General features: G+C 40.6%; 2 long non-coding RNA genes across 9 annotated transcripts in view; both read left to right on the top strand.

The window, feature by feature from the left end:
• LOC111244277 (uncharacterized) overlaps positions 1 to 18,989 on the top strand; it is a 70,218-nt gene that overhangs the window by 14,635 nt on the left and 36,594 nt on the right. The gene's annotated exons all lie outside the window — the stretch shown is intronic.
• On the top strand, positions 3,179 to 9,595 carry LOC111244276 (uncharacterized). Of its 3 annotated transcripts, none has more exons than XR_015319995.1 (3): positions 3,179 to 3,552; positions 4,756 to 4,836; positions 8,658 to 9,595. It is a non-coding gene; the product is annotated as an uncharacterized LOC111244276 (long non-coding RNA). The 3 variants fall into 3 exon arrangements; XR_015319994.1 differs by lacking the exon at positions 8,658 to 9,595 and adding an exon at positions 6,089 to 6,953 and having other exon boundaries at positions 4,756 to 4,933; XR_002670832.2 differs by lacking the exon at positions 8,658 to 9,595 and adding an exon at positions 6,089 to 6,948 and having other exon boundaries at positions 3,180 to 3,552.

The following is an 18,989-nucleotide window of genomic DNA, read 5'->3' as shown; positions in this document are numbered from 1 at the left end:
TTGCCGATGTTCCCTAATGTCCTTCGGCCTATTTTTTTTTTGTTAATTTCCCTTAACATCTCTACTCAGTGGCAGGCATATGTGGTCTACTTTTTTGGGTTGTTTTCGTTGCTCAAGCGGCAGTTGCGCTAAGACGAGCAAGTATATGATCTTATTTCCATAACTGAAGGCCTTCCAGTTCATGTTATGGTAGTAAGTGATAGTCGGCAAAAAAGATGAAACTCCGTCATGGCTGGAGAGGCCATTCGCACATTGATGTCCCCAAATAATTAGAGTAAGGGAGCAGGTGACTTGTATAAGAGTTCAAGTTCAACAATGCTCTGCAAGCGGAGCTGTTACTGAAAAGTCGTTCTACTGAAATGTGTTACACCATATCGTAACACCTTCTTTAAGCTACATTCCTGTAGGCTTCTTCTACTAAAACACCAGCAAATGTTTGCGTGGTTACCGAATGGTTACCTCCTCCTACTGTTCACTGCTTTTTGGTCCCGCTGTTCTCACGCCTCAGCGCCAAAATGGACAACTTCCATTTCCGGCTACTTTCGGCTCGACAACTGTTTTACTTCGACTTGTCGTCTGCGTTGTTGCCATCATGCTTTCCTTCGTCTTCTTTTGCGGCTAGCTTGGTCGATTTGCGGGGTCTTTTGTTGGCCTCTTATCGCCGTTAACATCGCACAGGACCGTCGCATGGTTGTGCCCTGTGACTGGCTGCCACTGATGTTGTCCTATGACTGGCAGCGCCTGATCGACTTCCGGACTCAGCTATAAGGTCCAGAACTTTAAAGGCGACCCCGATCTGCTCTTGAACTGATCTAAATCCGTGTTTTGGTGTCTCGGCGGTTGATAACGCGATCGAAAGAGAATCTCCTGGGCCTCAGGTTGCTCTAATTCCAGCAGAAACATCACAGTCAGGCTTGTAGACAGACAGAAAAGCTGCAAAGAATGGCACGGCAAATAGCAACAAAAAAAAACATACAGATTTAAAATGATCCGTTGACATTTCCGATGCTGTAGAATTGTTGGAGTTGTACCAATAATGCGTCGTACATTAGTTATCCCGTGTGAGCTATCCGATAGGACAAGCGATAGAGTACTCGTGTTGATGGTTACACTTTTGCACAGGGAAAGTGTAGAGCGAAAATTCAATTATAAGAGAAATTAAAGATTTACAAAAAAATGAAAACGGCAAACGAGCGGAGTAACATGGAATTGCATTAAACTTGTAATATTCAAGTCAGGTTAGAACTTACTAGCAAGCAGACCATCATACCCCATAGAGGATCTTTGCAAATGAATGTATAGCACATTAATCTTTCCCTCTTGTGCAATTAATTCTTGACTGAAACACGTTCCATATATTCTAGACCCACAGATGCCAGCCTAGATCAGTTTTTACAAACAGGTAACACAAGGGCAAATAATTTAGGTACCCCTAGGGTAGGACTTGCTTAATATGACGCGAGCGATCAGCAAAATCGATATATATTTTCAAATTTAATTTTCGTACATAAGTGAATTAATTGTGTTGCATGAAGATAGTGTAGCTGCAGTTATGTACTGACAGGCTTTGCTCTATAGCTTTTTTCGGATGGCGAATTATTTCAACATTGTGCCTAATAGCAGTCCGGTTTCTTTACACTGCCAACAGATCTAATACGTTAGCTGCTTGACGGGTCGATACGCAAATACCTATCAATAAAAGGACTCTGACGAACGGTTCACAGTGATCATCCATGTCATATTGAACCATTCTGGACCACAAAACAAGAATTAGCTTTTGTGTAACTTATGACGCACGGTCCACTAAAGAAAACGTCATACGTCAATACCAACTACACAGGTATGAGCCGTTCAAACGGCGCATGTCTAACGCGGAGCCTTTCGCTCCTGAATCCCTGTAGACTTTTCACAACGCAGCGGGAGACAGTGCTGAATCCAATCTCGAAAACGACACAATAGCGACTGAATTGCAATCTCATTGTTATTCCTGGAGGCTTATCAAATTCTCTGTTGTCATAGAGGGGACGATGTTACTTGTTTATCAAAGGTTTATGCAAACCATAGTCAAATCCCGCGTATAAAAAAAAAAAGTACAGATGAAGGTTTTGGTGGCCCCAGATATATTTGTACTACCGTAAGTTTAAAGCTTTCCTTTTCTAATCGGACCCCACTCGACAGTGAACACTAGCTACCAAACTACCATTATATCTGAAGTGCCAAGTACTGAATCGGACGAGCAGCATCGACACAACACGCCGATACCATTGGCTATACACACATGGATAATCCTCAAATGCAGTAGCACAGACACAGCCTACACCCATATAATTGTTCGATCACAAGTGATATTTTCCATTCTAATAGAGGATTATCTTTTTCTTTAACTAACAGGTTGTGGATCAGTCATTAACGGGCTATTGAGATCAGAGAAAGCACAAATGCCCAACACTTAATAATAAATGTATTCGATTCAACGGCTGCAGTAGACGCAAAAGCCCCTTCAAAAAAGGACAACGTGCATCACCGTGGACAGTGATGCCGTTTGCTTGCCCTGTCGGTATGGACTCAAATGGAGAACTCCGTACAATCACTAGCCCTTCGAATTAAAGCGTCGTTGATTTTGATTGTACCTCCCGTTCCGCTGTCGTTATCGTCAGATCGCCCCAGCTGCAAAAATGAAACTGAATGATCCGTTTCCCCCTTAGCAGTGCCGAGGTAGCCGGATATTCTATTGTTCCATCGACAGATCAGACCCAAAGATACCGATCTGACCCGTTTCGTCTGCCTGATTTGAATTCGAATCACCCGCCACAGTAATTGCGCTGCTATTGCGGTCCTCATCTTACAGCAGTGACACCCTAAGCATTGAGCTGTTGGTGACAGACGAATACCAACAGATTATTTGGGAGGTGGGAAACCCGAAACCCGTTTACGGATTGCCAAAGGGACCGTAGCATAATTTCTAAAATTTGGAAGCTAAAAACCACAGAACGGCTTTCGCACATATACACGCAAACCAAAGTAACGATTGTATAATTGGGTAGTAGTGAAGTTCAAAGAGACTAAAACCCGAGAACACTTGAGGAGTGGCTAAGGTGCGTAAACCAATTGTAATGTAGTGTTTGTATAGGTTGGACTTTACTGCGCATGATACGCGTAAGTAAAGGAAAATCGGAAACAGTGGCGCAATGTCGAAGTTGGTAACTGTATTATACCAGGTGTCGACCAACAAGTATATATGGTACTAATATATTAATTGCATTGCCATGGTAACCGTGAACATGCGGCGATTCTTAGCTCGACTTTCAATGTCTATTACGGCATATTACTACCGTTCCGTCTTATAGGTCTGTTAGAGAAAAACCTAAATAAGTCTAGACGTTGATAGAAGCTAAACAGTACTGCCGACGAAGTCCGCTTCAATATTTTTCTCACTGGTTGAAACCTTCGACATGCGTATTGGAAAATACGTTGAATGATAGACGTACCTCGCAGATATGTTTAATATGAATCGCGCAGCTACCTACCTTACCTCTAGATAACTTCAAGTTTGTAAGTATTCAGTGTAAATCTCCTAGTTCTGTTAATCATCTGGTGAATACGAGTACTTTTCACATATACAGATAGCACAATTATAGGTATAAGATGCAAGCCCCAATTTACCGTAACCTTCATTCCGGCCGTAACAGCCAGTCGAACTTATATGAGTCTATTTTAGAATTGGTATTACTGGGTTAAGGTAACTTAGAATTTGATTATCTGCCTACCTATATGGTTCTATTTTAGGTAAAAAAAAAAAAAAAAAAAAAAGGTAGTCAAAATTCTTCCCTTGTATCTTTTTGTGAGATTTTTCTATATAAAATAAAGGGATTTCAAGTGCTTAGTTCTAGATAGAGAGAATGAAATGAACTAATAGAATAGGTAAAATTAAGTGAATTTTTTTTAACTTGCTTTAGACATCGTACGAAAAGGAGCAATTAACAATACGTTATGACCTTTTGTCTTCTGACTACTTGGGACGATTTAATATAACGGAAGCGAATGCAACACAAAACGTACCAGGTAGATTAATTATGGAAAAAAGATGTCGAAATACCAGAAATAATACGAAAAAACCTAAAAATTTAACCTAAAAATAAAAAGTGTCGGTGTGAAAATCAAAAAAAAAGTTCTTATGCCATAGTGAATAGCTTAATCGAATCCTTGACCGAGACGTTGGATCGCTTTCCAAAGACCACTGTAATAATAAACAATAATATTTTGGCACAAATGTTGTAATACATATAAGAATACTAAAACAAGTTACTTTCGCCCTGTGCACTTTATCGGTATCCTATAGTGCACAGTTATTGAATCCCTGAGTTTTTGACATAGATACTTGGAGCCCCTTACTACCCTATAGCGATTGCGTTGAAAACCACATGAGAAACTGGCGCGCAATCCTTGATTGAAGTCAGTGTTTTCAAAGTGATGCAGCTTCTATGTTTGAATAAAATATATCTAAATGGGAAATCAAAAAAGCGAGTAGATCTCTAATTCCACTGAGCCGCATCCACACTCTACCGATTTTACGTCTCTTTATATCTTTGCTGAATACCTGTTCCATAATTTCTAGGAGATTGTTTATGTCCATATATTTGGAAGCGTGTTTGGTTACTGTCGTGTGATTGTTTGCTAAAAGCTACTTTTTAGCAGGTTGGCCAATTAAAAAGGCGAGCTTTTCGCACGGCTGACATGATTGTTTCGTCTTCTTAGCAGGTCTTGTGTAGCGATGTCGGGAAGACAATCAATAAAAATGGCATAAGAACAGGCACGCAACGATGAATGGAGCAGCAGGTAAAATAGTTTTACGGATAAAAATGGGTCCCTTCAGGGAACGTTGCTCTAGGAATATAGGAACAGCAATCCATGGTCCGCTGGCAAGGTTTCTAAGGTAATGACAAAACACAGGTAAAAATGCTATTTTGGGTGGTACGGACAGGAAATGAGAGGGAAGGGATATAAAACTGGCACGATTCGCTGGTTTTAGCGACAACGGTACGAGCAGACGCCATACGTTAGGGGTTAACGTGTTATCAGCTAGGGTTCTCTTCTTTCAAAAAACCTTAGACAGCTCAGCGGAAGTGGTAGGAATAGCTGGAATGAGATACGCAAGACATGAGCGCTGAATAACCCCCATCGGGTCACGAGTAGAATCCTCATCGATGTACCAATCTGTCACCAGCCGTGTTTTAGGCTTCTCGAATTGCAGTGATTCAGACGAACACGGTACCGCACCATAAGAACGGTTGTAAATTAAGGGTTCTTTAGACTGGTGCTTAGGGTCGTGTAGTTTCTATGGGCTATGTTGGGGCTGCAAATTGAGAAAGACATGGAATAAAACGGGAGATTTGCAGTAGTTTTACCACATAGCCCCGTAATATGGCCGTGTATCACCCTTGGGGACTAGATTCTACGTAATCGGTGTATTAGCAAAACGAGAGGAAAGAAAATGGACTTCCTATTGAGGAACGTATTACACATTATTTGGAATAAGCCCAGCCATAATTAAGGAAAACAGTGATTGCTTAACTTAAATTGCACATCTAATCGAAGAAATATATATATCTGCACAAGATCAGTTGTTGGAGATTTTATTGAATGCACCCGGTGTTTCTTATGACCTGTTAGTAAATTATTATATCAACCTAAGTTATTATATTAACTTAGTTAGTTTTAATAATTTAACTCAAAGCAGGAAGAAATGCTAAGCTCCCGGCTATACGTTTAGCTATAGCCTAGCTAACCCAGCTAACGGAAATATTAGAATGTGCACATTTTCTGCTTGATGGTGGCTAGTTCCCCTTTTTTATTACGATTTGTCTTATTTACTCGTCGGTTTCCCGTCTTCACTCAAACCAGTTGCCGTCCAGTGTTTAACAACCTTCGTCTAACGCTGATTTCACCCCTGCAACTTGTGCCGCGAAGCAGTGCTAAGACGAAGAGGAACTAGAATTCGAGGATCTATACACGAACAATGTTACTATCATCTGTTTTCTTTATTTATTTTTTTGGTTTTGTTGATTGCTTACACCGTACGGTTGAGAAGGCGCGTTCTGTGTGAAGAAGCAAGGGATGTCGATTGCGCAAAAGAAAATTCGCTGAATGTTCTGCTTCTATAAACGATCCAGATGCCTCTACCCTACTTTGATGTCTTGATAGATGCTGGTTACAATGGAGTTACTTGCACGCTGCCTTCGACAGTTCGCTAGTAGTCGCATTTAATAGGACTCATTTGTTATTGGACCTTGGGTTGGTGCCCAGATACATTTATCTTGTAAACGAAGATCTAACGAAGACCTTGTTGACTAAGGAGTTCGGTGGGGGAGCTTGGGGCGGGGAAATCGGTTAGGGTGGAACCTACACTAAGCAAGAGCAAAGAGTAGCATAGTAGCTACGAAGATCACAGTGTGCAAAGACATTTCAAATCTCCGAAATTGTGCGCGGCAGTCGCCAGTTCCATCGCAATTGCAATGGCGCTGTACGCTGAATAAAATAGAAGCAGCTGTGGTGGAAATGTTGCTGGAGGAAAGCGTTACTTTCAAGAGCCCAAGCAGAAAACTGGCCTAACAGTCACACCTAGATGTGGTCTAAGATTGCCTTATATTGAGAACCTTTGAAACGCATCGAAGATCAAAAGGTTCGACCTAAGGATTTTAGAAGACTCTCCACATTTTCGCCGAGCACTCTGAGTCAACTCTGTCGAAGTCAAATATAGCTTTAGCTTCCTAAAGCTGAGCAGGTACATTTGTGGAAAAAATTATCGGTGCAGAAATCTTAACAAGCTCTTCATTAATAAAAACTACTATTGCGATTATATATATCCATTTACATCAGCAAGTGTTTACGGGACGCAAAGGGGAAACGGAAAAAAAATATAAAGGTCAATGTTATGTTTAGAAAATATAAAATTATAAATTAAAAAAATAAAAAATAAAATAAATGTAAAACAACATAAACAGTCAATTCACTTTTTTTAAAGTTCTCTAACCACGTTCTACAGTAATTTAATTCCAGCGAAATCCAGATCGATGTATTTATTTTTTCAAGATCTGTCCTAATATCGGGACATTTGTTAGTCCTGTTTAGCCTTTTTTTTTTATATCTTGTAAAATTTGTTTTCCTTTTCAGTTTTGGCATTGCTGGAATATTAAGCGTAAATACACTATGCTGTACAATGTTATACCCAATGTACTACTTTTTTTGCATAAAAATCTATTTTAAGCTTCCCCAACGGTATCAGCATGTTTTCTTAGGACCGCCGTATTACTCGTGACTGCCAACGCGGTAGTTTATATTGCTATGCCTTTGGTTTAAGAAGACCAGAGTTCACTGCTTCAAGCCCCCCACCAACGACTTGTGCTGCAAAATCCGTGTAAATAAAAAAGCTAACACAGGCCTTTTTTGAACGGGACAACAGGTCCTGTTAATCGCACCGCCATATGCCCGTAGTCGTCTATCGGACAGATTTTACGTGCTCTGATTGTCGCACTATTGGCGAACTGTGTAAGTGGGACCCGTGTTCATAGGGGAAATGGAGGACCAGAAACAATTTGGTCAGGAGACTTCAAAACAGATCTGTCGGGACTCATCAGTGTTAGTCCCGCTTTTCTCGAACCTCGTGAGAGTCTATAGAACAAATCGTAGATAATGCACGAATGGAGCCAGGATGAAGCATATACAACGTTGACAGAAATCGAACATACATACGATTGTAAAGTTTGCAGCTGGTACAGTGATTTTCTGCGTTGTTATTGCTGCCTGTTGGAAAAAAGGCTAATGCTACAGTGTGGAATATAGAGAAAGTGGATCGGAAAGTCCTTTTGATTGAGAAAAGGCCGTGGTTATTTACAATGGTAAAGATGTTGTATCATTTTAGCTCGAAAAAGATCTGAAGAACGATAAGAAATTGTGGTGCTATAATCACCAGTAAATGCGGGGAAAAAAAGACTCGACAATGGCCTGGTGGAAAAGGATTACTAAAAGGGGTATCTAATCACAGCAAAAGCTTGCATGGACCTGCAGAAAATCGTCAGCCGTCGATAAATCGACGTTGGTTGCGTCGTACTGACACAGCACAAAGCAGAAAAGAAGAATCGTTTGTCAGGATTAAATCAGACATCCAGCAAATGAAAATGCAAAATCGCATTATCATTGACTTTATACAATAATACAAAGTCATCCTCATCCATATCTGATGTCTTTTGACAGGTTATCATATCATTTTGCGTCGTTGGTCCCTTTTTTTGCAGACTGGTTGGCGTTGCGCTTCGGGTAAAGTTAACAACAATCATTTTTTGCTAAGTCTAATTTGGTAGAAAACTACAAGTTTAAATTTTTCACCAATGTGATGAATTTTTTTTAACCAATAATGTATATCGCAGGGGTTCCTCATATATTCACACAGCAATAACACACCGATTCGAAAAGGCCGCTGCAAACAGAGCCTGCCATCTGGCCTCTAGATGCAGCTAGATCAATAACAGTGAACGCAATTTTACAGTTTAACGCTAGTACACTGTTACGGCTTCCTATGTTTTTTCTCTTTGCTCCTGAGCTGTTCATTCTGACGTTACCCTCGTTTTTTTATCCCCTGATCTCTCCTTCCCACTACACAGACGAGGAACGCAGCCAAAAAGGTTTCACCAGCGGGAGGCATATTGTTTCTACTCCTCATTTCTTCGCAGGAATCACCCCTCGCTCTACAGACTTCACTACCCACATGTAGATTCGTGGCGACAAATCAAAAGGAGCTAACACAGTTCGAAATGTCACCGATATGGGTGAATGAGGAGGCGCAATGTCGTGTTGGGTGGTAATAGAGAGGTGCCGAGGTTGGCCAGTAACCTCGGAAATGAAAGAAACATGTGCCAGCGGGACTAAGGGAATGAAAGGAACAGCCTAGAAATGTTTAGTAAGCGTAGACGTACAATTATCGTCGACGTTCGAGAACGAACCAAGGCGGTTAGAGAAGACACCGACCGATAAGTCGGAGAAGAGAGCGCTATGGATTAGGATGTTCCACAAATACGAAACATCGCTTGGAAAATGTATCACGAACAGCATCGGGAATAGATTATCGGGGTCTACGAGAGACCTTTCCGAATGTCATTGCGATTAACGACCTCACGCCGGACTAAACGGAAAGCACCGCTGTTGTCGTGACTAAGTATCGGCGTACCGGGGTTACCAAGCTAAAAAGCATCTGTAATCGAAGTCTTGGCATGAGTTGTGATTGAGCTGGGGACTACGCAATTCAAGTGGTATACTTCACGTTGCGCATGTTGTGAAGTTGAAGTACAGAAATAAAAACGAAATCTCTAGTTTGTTGAACATTGTACCGTCCAGAGTCTATAAAAAGGAAGGCAATGTTACGTTAAAGGAGAAATAAGTATTGTAATCAGATAAACGAAGGAAGACTTTTTTCATAATTGATTTTCAGCCGTCGTTTCTGTCATGGCACACATTTCAGTTTCGGATAAAGGATATCCATCCGAAAATAGAAAGTTGAGGTAGGCGCCTCAAAATGTATGTATAATATGAGTGCTAATGAAAAAAAAAGGGTGATAGAAATTCCATATCTTTAAAGCCTTATCTGTAAATTTTACTCAAACAGGTTTTATAATGCTTGCTGCAGCTGTTGTGTCTCTTAATCACACAGCGTCAAGCCGCCGAGAGTGGTTGATAAAGCCATAGAAGTGTTGAAGCTTGGTAGATCGCGTATAACATTACAAGGCGAATCAAATCTTCTTTGAAGCTGAGGATAGAAAGGACTGCAACGGGAGGCGTGTGAACGAGTCGCAGGAAAACATCTGTAACGCCGGTGACCCGCTCAAGCCAGACCCTACAGTCCAGAGCATCTGCAAGTCTTGCACAAATCGCATCACAGAATCGTCACTGATTCAGACTTTTAAAGAAATTCGTCAGCACAGGATTCGATTCAAAATCGTTTCGGAATCAACCATAAGATTCCTACATCTTTCGCTATCACCGGCAGTCGAAGACTTTTTGAACCAGGTCCTGTTTGTGTTGAAAACATAAATCATGGCAAGAAACAGGAGTTCCAAACCTCGCAGTTAATCAGAGTACACTTTCAGCATAAAGACGAAGACCAGAATCATAAGAAACGCCAAAGATTATTTCGTTGAACAGCGGCGGTGCCTCCACTAGCGCTCCGGAAGTATGGGATTCAGTCGTAGCCCTACGCTAACGGAAAACCGGCAGCCGGCCCATTGGACTTACCGGGCTTTTACTCCGTTTATTGTCCTGGAAAGTAAGGAATGGGCTACGGCCGCCCCAGTAGCAAAGTTTCGGGGGTTTATACTGAGTTGGAGACCTGATTCCACACAATGTAGAGGGCAACGTCATGGCGTTATGTGGCGCAGAATACGGCTCGTGGCGACACATATGTGATAAAGAGCCCTCGTAGAAAAGCTTTTCGGCGGCCTGCAGGTCGTAGCAGACCCTGCTTCCAACACTGCCGTCATCGTTGCAATAGACTTCAATGCGCGTCTAGACCAGTTCACCTTAAGCCATTAGGCCTTCACGGCACAGTGGTGGAGCATCATTGCGGGATAGTTAGGCTCAAGGAGGTACTAACGTTTCTCGGTCCTGCAAAAAGCTCTATCATAGACATCTCTGCAAGAAACGTGATTGGACTAGAGTAAGCTCTTAGAAGGGGTTTACAAGGTCGTGCCAATATTTAACTCAATGGATGTTGAGGTCTATTCACGTCATATCGTCGAAATCCTACAATCTTCGATTAATCCAGTTCGCCCTAGAAAACATTCGGGCGCAGTTTCATTACAAATTCCGTGCGTAGGTGCCGTTAGGTTACTGGCAATACTACAACCAGCATCGGGGCCACTGGCCGCCGGGTTCAAAGTGATCTGCCGGAAAACATATGCCATTTGGCATAGAAAATACTTGAAATGGCGGGACGCTATTCTCATAAAGGAGGCCAAGCGTCAGCTGTATAAACGGCTTGCCCCACGTAGACTTACATCGTGTCCTGCTGCTTTAACAGTGTTCATGGACCACTCTACTATTTTCATTTGGTGACACCTTATTACAGAAAGTCTCATCAGTTAATGCAACGTGGAACGAACTGACAACGAATAAACACAACAGGTCGGGACATGAATCCTCCGTTCTGAAGGTGATTCAGGCGCTTGAGAGCTTACGCTCAAAAAGGGCAGCGGGACGATCCGAGATTCGAAATGAATGTTGCAAGATCACCATTGGGCTTGCGCTGTACTGGACGGCTTTACTTAATGAATGTTTTCGTTTCGCACGATTTCTTCTTCATTAGGGGGGTGCAATGCTCCCCGATGTCCCAAAGGGCAAAGGCGATTTAAGCCAACCAACCGCATAGCGTAGAATCATGAATAAAAACATCTGCTTTAAACTTCTCCCATGTCTGTTGGCAAGGAGACTAAACGTGTTGTTAGAAAGTGTGAGCGTGATATCCAAGGAGCATTACGGATTCAGGTAGAAGCGTTCGACCAAAACACCACGCAGGATCCCATGTGCCGATATCAAGCGAATTTTACGTAGCTCCCGGCAATATATTTACGCACTGTTTGTAGATTTCAAAACTACCTTCGATTCTGCCTAGAGGAATTTAGTATTAAGCATTTATTTCGACGTCGAAGTTCCCGCGAACGCGCTTAACCTGATAACGGTGACGCAATTGATGAATGAGTCTCAGAACTGCCAGCGTTTTCCTAGGCTACAGATGTAACCTAGGGTTAGTGCTTAAACCCTCTCCTTTCCTCAGTCTTGCTTCTGGATTTTCAGGGTAAAACGTAGGTCCCAAAAATGTAATTCTTTCTTCATTTTTTTCTAAGCAGGCGATTTAATTACTTACGCGACTAGTCGCTTCCATCTGCAGCAGATCCTAGCGAGTTTGTATTCCTTAGTCTAGGAATCGGGACTAATTATCAACCTAACCAAAAACCGGAGCAATGAACCGCTAGAGAGGAGGCAAATATGCGGCTTGTGACACGCTATATCTCTCAGACCGACCGTTGAGACACGCTGACATATGTTAGTCGGTTTACCTACTTAGGGCTGCTGATCTTATATAACGGCCACTGGAATGAGCTTAATCTGAGATGACCTCACAGTGGAGAGTCCTGAGCATTTGAAGCGAACCGGCTTTTTTTCTCGAGAGAACGTTGGGATTACATCAAATAACGTGTAACAGGCTTGTCCATCTTCTTGCAGTGACACCACTGTTCGCCGAGGACCGCCGTCGCGTGTCAATCTAGTCCCCTCAAACATTCCGGAGAAAAATAGACTCGAAAATTCGCGTATACCGATGTCAAATTGTGTTGGAAAAACGCCATGGCGGACGAGACTTAAAAAGTGTTTGATCATTTCAACATTTATGCGCCGATGCTCCATGCAGTGGATGGTTTTAACTTAACCATCGTCTATACAAAGAGTATCGGAGTTTCATAAACCTAGTAAACACTGCGTTTGTACGAAATATAGGCAATTCTCTTACTTATATCATGTTGCTTGCTGCCCGCAGATTCAATTGCTTGCCAGCGTCGCTCAGTAACTAAAAGAATGACAGTATCTTGGTGCTTAACACATGATGCAAGTCGCACATATACCCAATAAATCCTAAGTCTACCGTTCCAAAAACCGCTTTAGGACCTAGCTTGGGTCAGATCCGTGAAATCATCGTATGTATGATGTAAAGTAGCATATAAAATTTAATATGCCAAATTTTTTTTGTACGTATATAGCTCGGTATGCCACCTGACAAATATTAGTTTAATTGACAATACTTTCCCTATAGTCATTTATGTGATAAAAATACTGTGCGCCTATCAAGGGAACTAGAATAGACGTTATCAACGCCTGGAGAAAGAAATAATCATAAACACTTTGATAACTGATATAGAATCACCCTAGTGATTGATACATTTAAAGCATGCATGTGAACGATAGGTGAAGATTGAAGAACCAAGCATAGCTAACTGAATGAAATGATGTAAGGTCCTTTGCATAATTAGCTAGCAAGATTAAAATGCCGTATAATACATCAAATAGAGGTTGTCTTTATGAAAGCGTTTGTTTATGTTCGCTTCCGCTCGTAACTCGTTTGCAAAGGTCTCGAAGCTGGACGGCTATATACAGGACGTTCCAATAAATTTACACTGTAATTTAATTGGACAATTTGTTTTTGACCGTATAGAGACTAGTACTTAAATTCACCCCTGCTTTCCCTTGCGTTTGGTATGACTTCGATGAAAATAACGGATTTTGTTTTTCATTGGATAAAGTACATTGACATGAATCTTTTAACCAAATGAGTTGACTGAAGAACTGCCCACTCTTCAGATCGGACGCCATCGGTGTTTCTTGCGAGTATACCTTAAAGATGAAGCCCACACCGAAAACTAGAAGATTTAGAAGCTTGCTGAAATTTATGAATCAATAGCCCACTGCTACCAGCAGTACACTGACCAAAATGGGTATATTAAGTATAATAAATTTCAATATTAATTATACGAAACTCAAATCCAAGTTATTCTTTTTTAGGATCCCTCGGCTATGGTTTTAACACTATCAGCATACGTGCTTCATGTTTGTACCGATCGTCTGTGTACAGTATATGTATCTATTTTATGTTATCGACGCAATTCGTTTATACATCTGAATACATTTTGTATTAAAACATGGCTCTAAACTGTCGTAAACTCATCTTCTCTAGGACGCATGCGGACTCACCCGTATTTCATTCAGCTTTACTTTATATATATATATAAAATTAATTATATAACTGCGTTTCGATACACACGGAAGTACTGCACTTTCCATTATCGAAGCCGTTTGTACATTGGCTTCATTTAACCCGACGATCAAAAACTGGTTACCGTGCCACGATAACAAACGATTTTTTACCAGCCATTTTTGAACGCCTACATTGTTATAGGCATGACCGCCTCATACTACGAGCGATATGCATCTTTATATGTTACATAGATGCAGTATTAATTGTTTCTGACAGAAACAAAATGATATTCACGATATATCTATAGATCGTTTGCTTTGAAACTCCGGATTAATCCGGCAAAAATGTGCGACTAACTTTCTAACTATCTAAGTATATCGTAAGTATGATCTTAACTTCTGTTTGCTACAGGGGGTAAAATGCATGAGCTAATGTAATTTCTTTTTTGACAAAATGTTTTTGTGGAACGTTTAGACCATCTGAACATTATCGCAGAGCAGAAATTTAAATAAACTTGATCATGAACGAACGCCTCTAATGGTTGCGAGGGTCCCGATGAAACTTACGTGCATACTATAAACGATAGTATAATAACAAGTTCAATACTGGAGATTTACATGCACTTTATTATATTGTTAAATTTTTATTATTATCCATACGATGTCAGCAATTTGCTAGTGCATGCTTTTATAGTGAAGTGTGTTTATTCGCTCGAATGGCACAGTATACCACTGGGTTAAAAATACATCGATAATTTCTCCTTAGACTAACCATACATATTTTAGCGGGTCAAGTCTCGATTCTTTTCTGCTAAGTCGTCCCCGCTGGGTTTAATGCACATATGTAACCGTTTTTTTTTTGTAATTTTCAAAGCTGTTTAAATCCGGGCGTAAAAACGGACCACGGGTCTACCGTACTTCTTCCATGGACTTCGTTGATCCTCTCGAAGCTGCTTGAGTTCGCCGGTTTTTTAAGCTTTAAGAGGAGAAAAAAACTTGGCAAATAGAGAGGCCAAATCAACACATACCTTTAGTTTCAGCGAGAAAACGCGGTATAAATAATAACGTGTGAGCCCGTATACTATAATGGTAAGGAACACCCAACTTGCCCTCGTGGAATACGGATCTTTTTCCGTTCCAACATTCAGTAATTTTCCTAAAATCCTCTCTTTACCTTTTTTATACTTTTTCGTCGCAGCAGACCTACTAAATATGTATTCATAATGTACAGCTTCCCCATAGTCGAAGAAGGTTTTTGAACAAAATATTGCAGCATCCTTCTGTCTAGGTTCCTTTCTGAAGCAAGCGCGTAGGATTCATTCAAGACACTTGTCGAGGGGCTGGCATTTGTTCAACTGCTATGGGCCTCCTAGCCTTCAAACGATTTTCAAAAATGGCCCAACACGATTCTTGTTAAGGTGTCTAACTTTTATCCATAAGTCTGATTGGGCAACCCTTTAGCAACAGTGCTTTATGCTTTTTCATGTTTTCTTCAATAGTTGCTGCGGCAGGTCGCCCGAAGCGATGGTTGCCCTCCTGACTTGTAGACTCAGCACCCCGACTAGAACGGTCTGGGAGCGCTTGATTATTATGGAAGAAAAAATGGTGCACGCTCTTTTTTAGTCAATTTTACTCCTTCAAAAAGAAAAAAGTACGGCCGGAAGTCACTTCGAAGCGCTGACGAAACACAAAGCACAAGTTTGTATGTTCTTAAATTTGGTTTGTGCACGGGTAGATTAGAACAGCGACAAGACCGCCATATCGCCTTCACGATTCAATCTACCGTTAATAAGGAGCGTTCATTGTATCGATACTTTCTTGACGGGTTATCGTTTTTCGTGGTGAAGCTCCAGCTGCAATGTTTACCTATCGATGGATTTTCCCACTGAATGACGCAGTCATCCAAACTAAAAAGACTTATATCTTCATCATGCGTAACATCATCGTATCTGTTTTACGTATCACCTAATTAGCATTACGCTCAAGTATATTTCGTCCTACCATAACTGGCAAACATTAGACTTAGGTAAAACACCTACAGGAACTGATTGTGGTCAAGGATAAAGCTAACGGTGAAAACAGTAATAGACTAATAGGCAAATTTTCTATAAGCTGCTTGCCCGTAGTTGTACGTACCCCGCGAAATTTCAATTGGATGTTTGAGATTTATAAATACGCAGCCATCTGTACAAGCATAGAGCTAATGTAAGTAGTTGGTTACGATCACTTTAAACAATGTACCTATAGTTAGGTAATCTGTAAATTCGTGTCTAGGATGAGTAATGTCGCCAAATGAGCTTTGTCATGACACTGATAAAAAAAACCATTACCATATATAATAAACCCAGCACCCCATGATGCTCGACTACGCTACGTAGTAATCAATAGCACCCTCTAGCACACTTTTGCATCGAGCATTACTGGTAAAGTAAATAAATCAATACCTATGCTCTTTGTGATGACGTAGTGAGTAACGAAATCAAAATGTTTTGATTTCTACGACCGACGTTGCTGTTAGGCATTACATCAGACAGCTGGCTTACAGGCGCAACAAACTCTAAACAGAGTTTGTGCTTGGATTCAAACCTAAGCCACAATGTGTTCCTAAGATTAGGTGCCTGCTAAGCCTGCGTGATACTTATAAATACACTTCTTTTTTATCTTACGAAATTAAAAATATTTCATTCAAATCAAAGCCGAAGCAACAATAGTGTTCGATGTAAACATTTCACAACAAAGCACCACAAAATGTACGCGCAGACGCGTTTTACGGAATCCGTAACGGAAGTCCTACTTCCTTTCTCTGCTATGACTGATAGGTTTTAGGTGCCCGTATAACTCAATGGCTAGGCTGTAACTGCCAAGTTGTGTCCTTAGTTCTTCATGCCATTTACCGTAAAAATATCCTAGGGATCTGAACAATCGAACACTGTGAGACAACTTTTCTTGAATCCTAGGGTCGATGAAAACAATTAGTTTCTTTGTTCTGGCTATCCAGTCGTACCATCCAATAAATATTCAAATATTTTTCTTTTGTGAACACGATGGGTGGACTTCTTCGAACCTTTGTAAAGAGACAAAGAGGTCTTAGCTAATTTAATTGAGCTGGCTCGGTAATTTCCTCGATGATAGTTTCGCATAGGTATATTTTTTTTAGAAGAAATAGGAAAAAACGTTTTTCTAGGCCAGCCTAGAAGCATGAAGCAAGCATAGTGGCACGTCGTCCAGAAGCAAACCGTTCTCTGCGGGTACTTTCAGGGCACCTTAGTGATCCGTCTTGGAATCAACCATATGCAACATGGACATTTAAACGTAAATGGATTTCTCTCCCAGCAGTGGGCAGTAGGTCCTAACGCGGTAAGGCTTAAGTCGGTGAGGGCTATACTGTCAAATGAGATTTTTCAGCTTTTAGTTTCATCTATTCTTATAAAGACGTCTTGCTCTAGAAACTGAATACTCCATTGATTCGTAGACCGGGCTAAATTTGTTAAATTAAACCAAGTTGTATTTCTTTTAATGTAGCCGCGTTTTATCATATTACGTGCTCTGCTATTAAAACCTAAAGTAACAACTGTTACATTGACCTTGTAGTCGGGATACTATTTGTTATATTATCGCACAACATACCCCCAAGTAAAATTAGGTACTTGAAAATTTCGTTAGCTATAACAGGCCAATATTGGGCGTCCTTTTTGCTGCTATACGGGGGCTTGGTGACTGGCCTCGTAAAGTGTTCCAGTTGCGGTTCTTCAATTAATTAGACAACGCGCCTATAATGTCCACTGCCACATAACCTAAATTAATTAATTCACTGGACAAAATAATTATCAAGTTCCGTCATTTGAACCAAAGTTTGCGCAGCTTGTCATTCCCGCTTGTATGTCCTTAAAGGCTATGCCTACAATGGCATATACCTGTTACTATATTGCATGTATTGTACTAAGAATGAAGTCGAAATGAAGTAAGAAAGAAGTAGAAACGATTATATGGGCTACTGTATAGTATGGTAAACATCTAAATCTATATATCTAATTTTGCAAGCGACTAATATTGAGTATGAGATTTTTCAAATCATATCGATGCAACGGCACGGTAACGAAAGCATTGGCAATGAAAAATGAAACCAAATAGTTGGAAAATAAACCTGGAATCGATGGCTTCACGCGTGTGAGCAGCAGAGAAAGTGACTTCAGTAACAGCACGGAATAGATTCAGGCATAAACTGGAGCTCATACTCACACCGAGTGCCAAATACAATTGTTATCATCAGACGCTACCCCTAATGTAAACGATCAGTAATTCCAGGTATCTCATGATGCGTATGAAGCATATGCGCCAATCGATAACACAGAGCAATATCACCAATGCACATATATATGATATATATCTATATATAGGTCTAGATTGTTGTTTTACTTTGGATAGTTTAATGATTGTTCAGTATTTCCGATCCGTTAAGTAGCTCTGGACAACCTAATGTATAACCTAACTAAACCGTTTTGATTCGGCTTTCTTCCTAATCGTATTGACCCCAAGGTAAACTAGTTCAAAGCTGCCAGACAACGAAGGAGGCCCAAATCAAAGCACCCTATCCGTAGCTTACCGTACTGTGACTAAGTAATAAAAATTCGGAGGGTAAAAGGCTATGTACTAAGATTCAAAGTGGTTGGCTTGACAATGCCCGTTGTCGATGGCCAGTATTTTGCGCGCGAGACTTTTGAATTATCCCTGCATGACTCATTAGTAATTTGTCAATATCCATATAATTTTTCTGCTTATTTGGATTTACGTCGGACGTTTTGACAGAAACGTATGTACGAAAACATCCTAGGAGCTCGGTGTTACTCTTAATTCATGTGAATCTTTATATTTTCAAATTTAACCACCCTTTAAGCGAACATGGCAAAACCATATGATATTCTACTGGTATTAAATCGTTTTCTTTAATGCGGTTTTAAAGAACATAAACATTTGCCTCATATATAATACCGCTTGGAAAAATAATATTATATGGGCCTGCGTCGGCTGCCTGGATTTCCTTCATTTATTAGCTTACAATTTCTTTATTTTGTCGCATCCCCAATCAAGGTTTATATTTGCGTTAGGCGTATTTGCATTACTATGAGTGAAGATACCTACTGAGCAGTTTCCATTAAATATGTTTCAAATAAGTCATAAATGTATCCTTCTATGTACGAAAC

The sequence above is a fragment of the Varroa destructor genome, unplaced genomic scaffold, assembly GCF_002443255.2.
Source record: "Varroa destructor unplaced genomic scaffold, Vdes_3.0 BEIS01000002.1, whole genome shotgun sequence".
NCBI classification, from domain to species: Eukaryota; Metazoa; Arthropoda; class Arachnida; order Mesostigmata; family Varroidae; genus Varroa; species Varroa destructor.
This window is presented reverse-complemented; position numbering and strand designations above follow the sequence as displayed.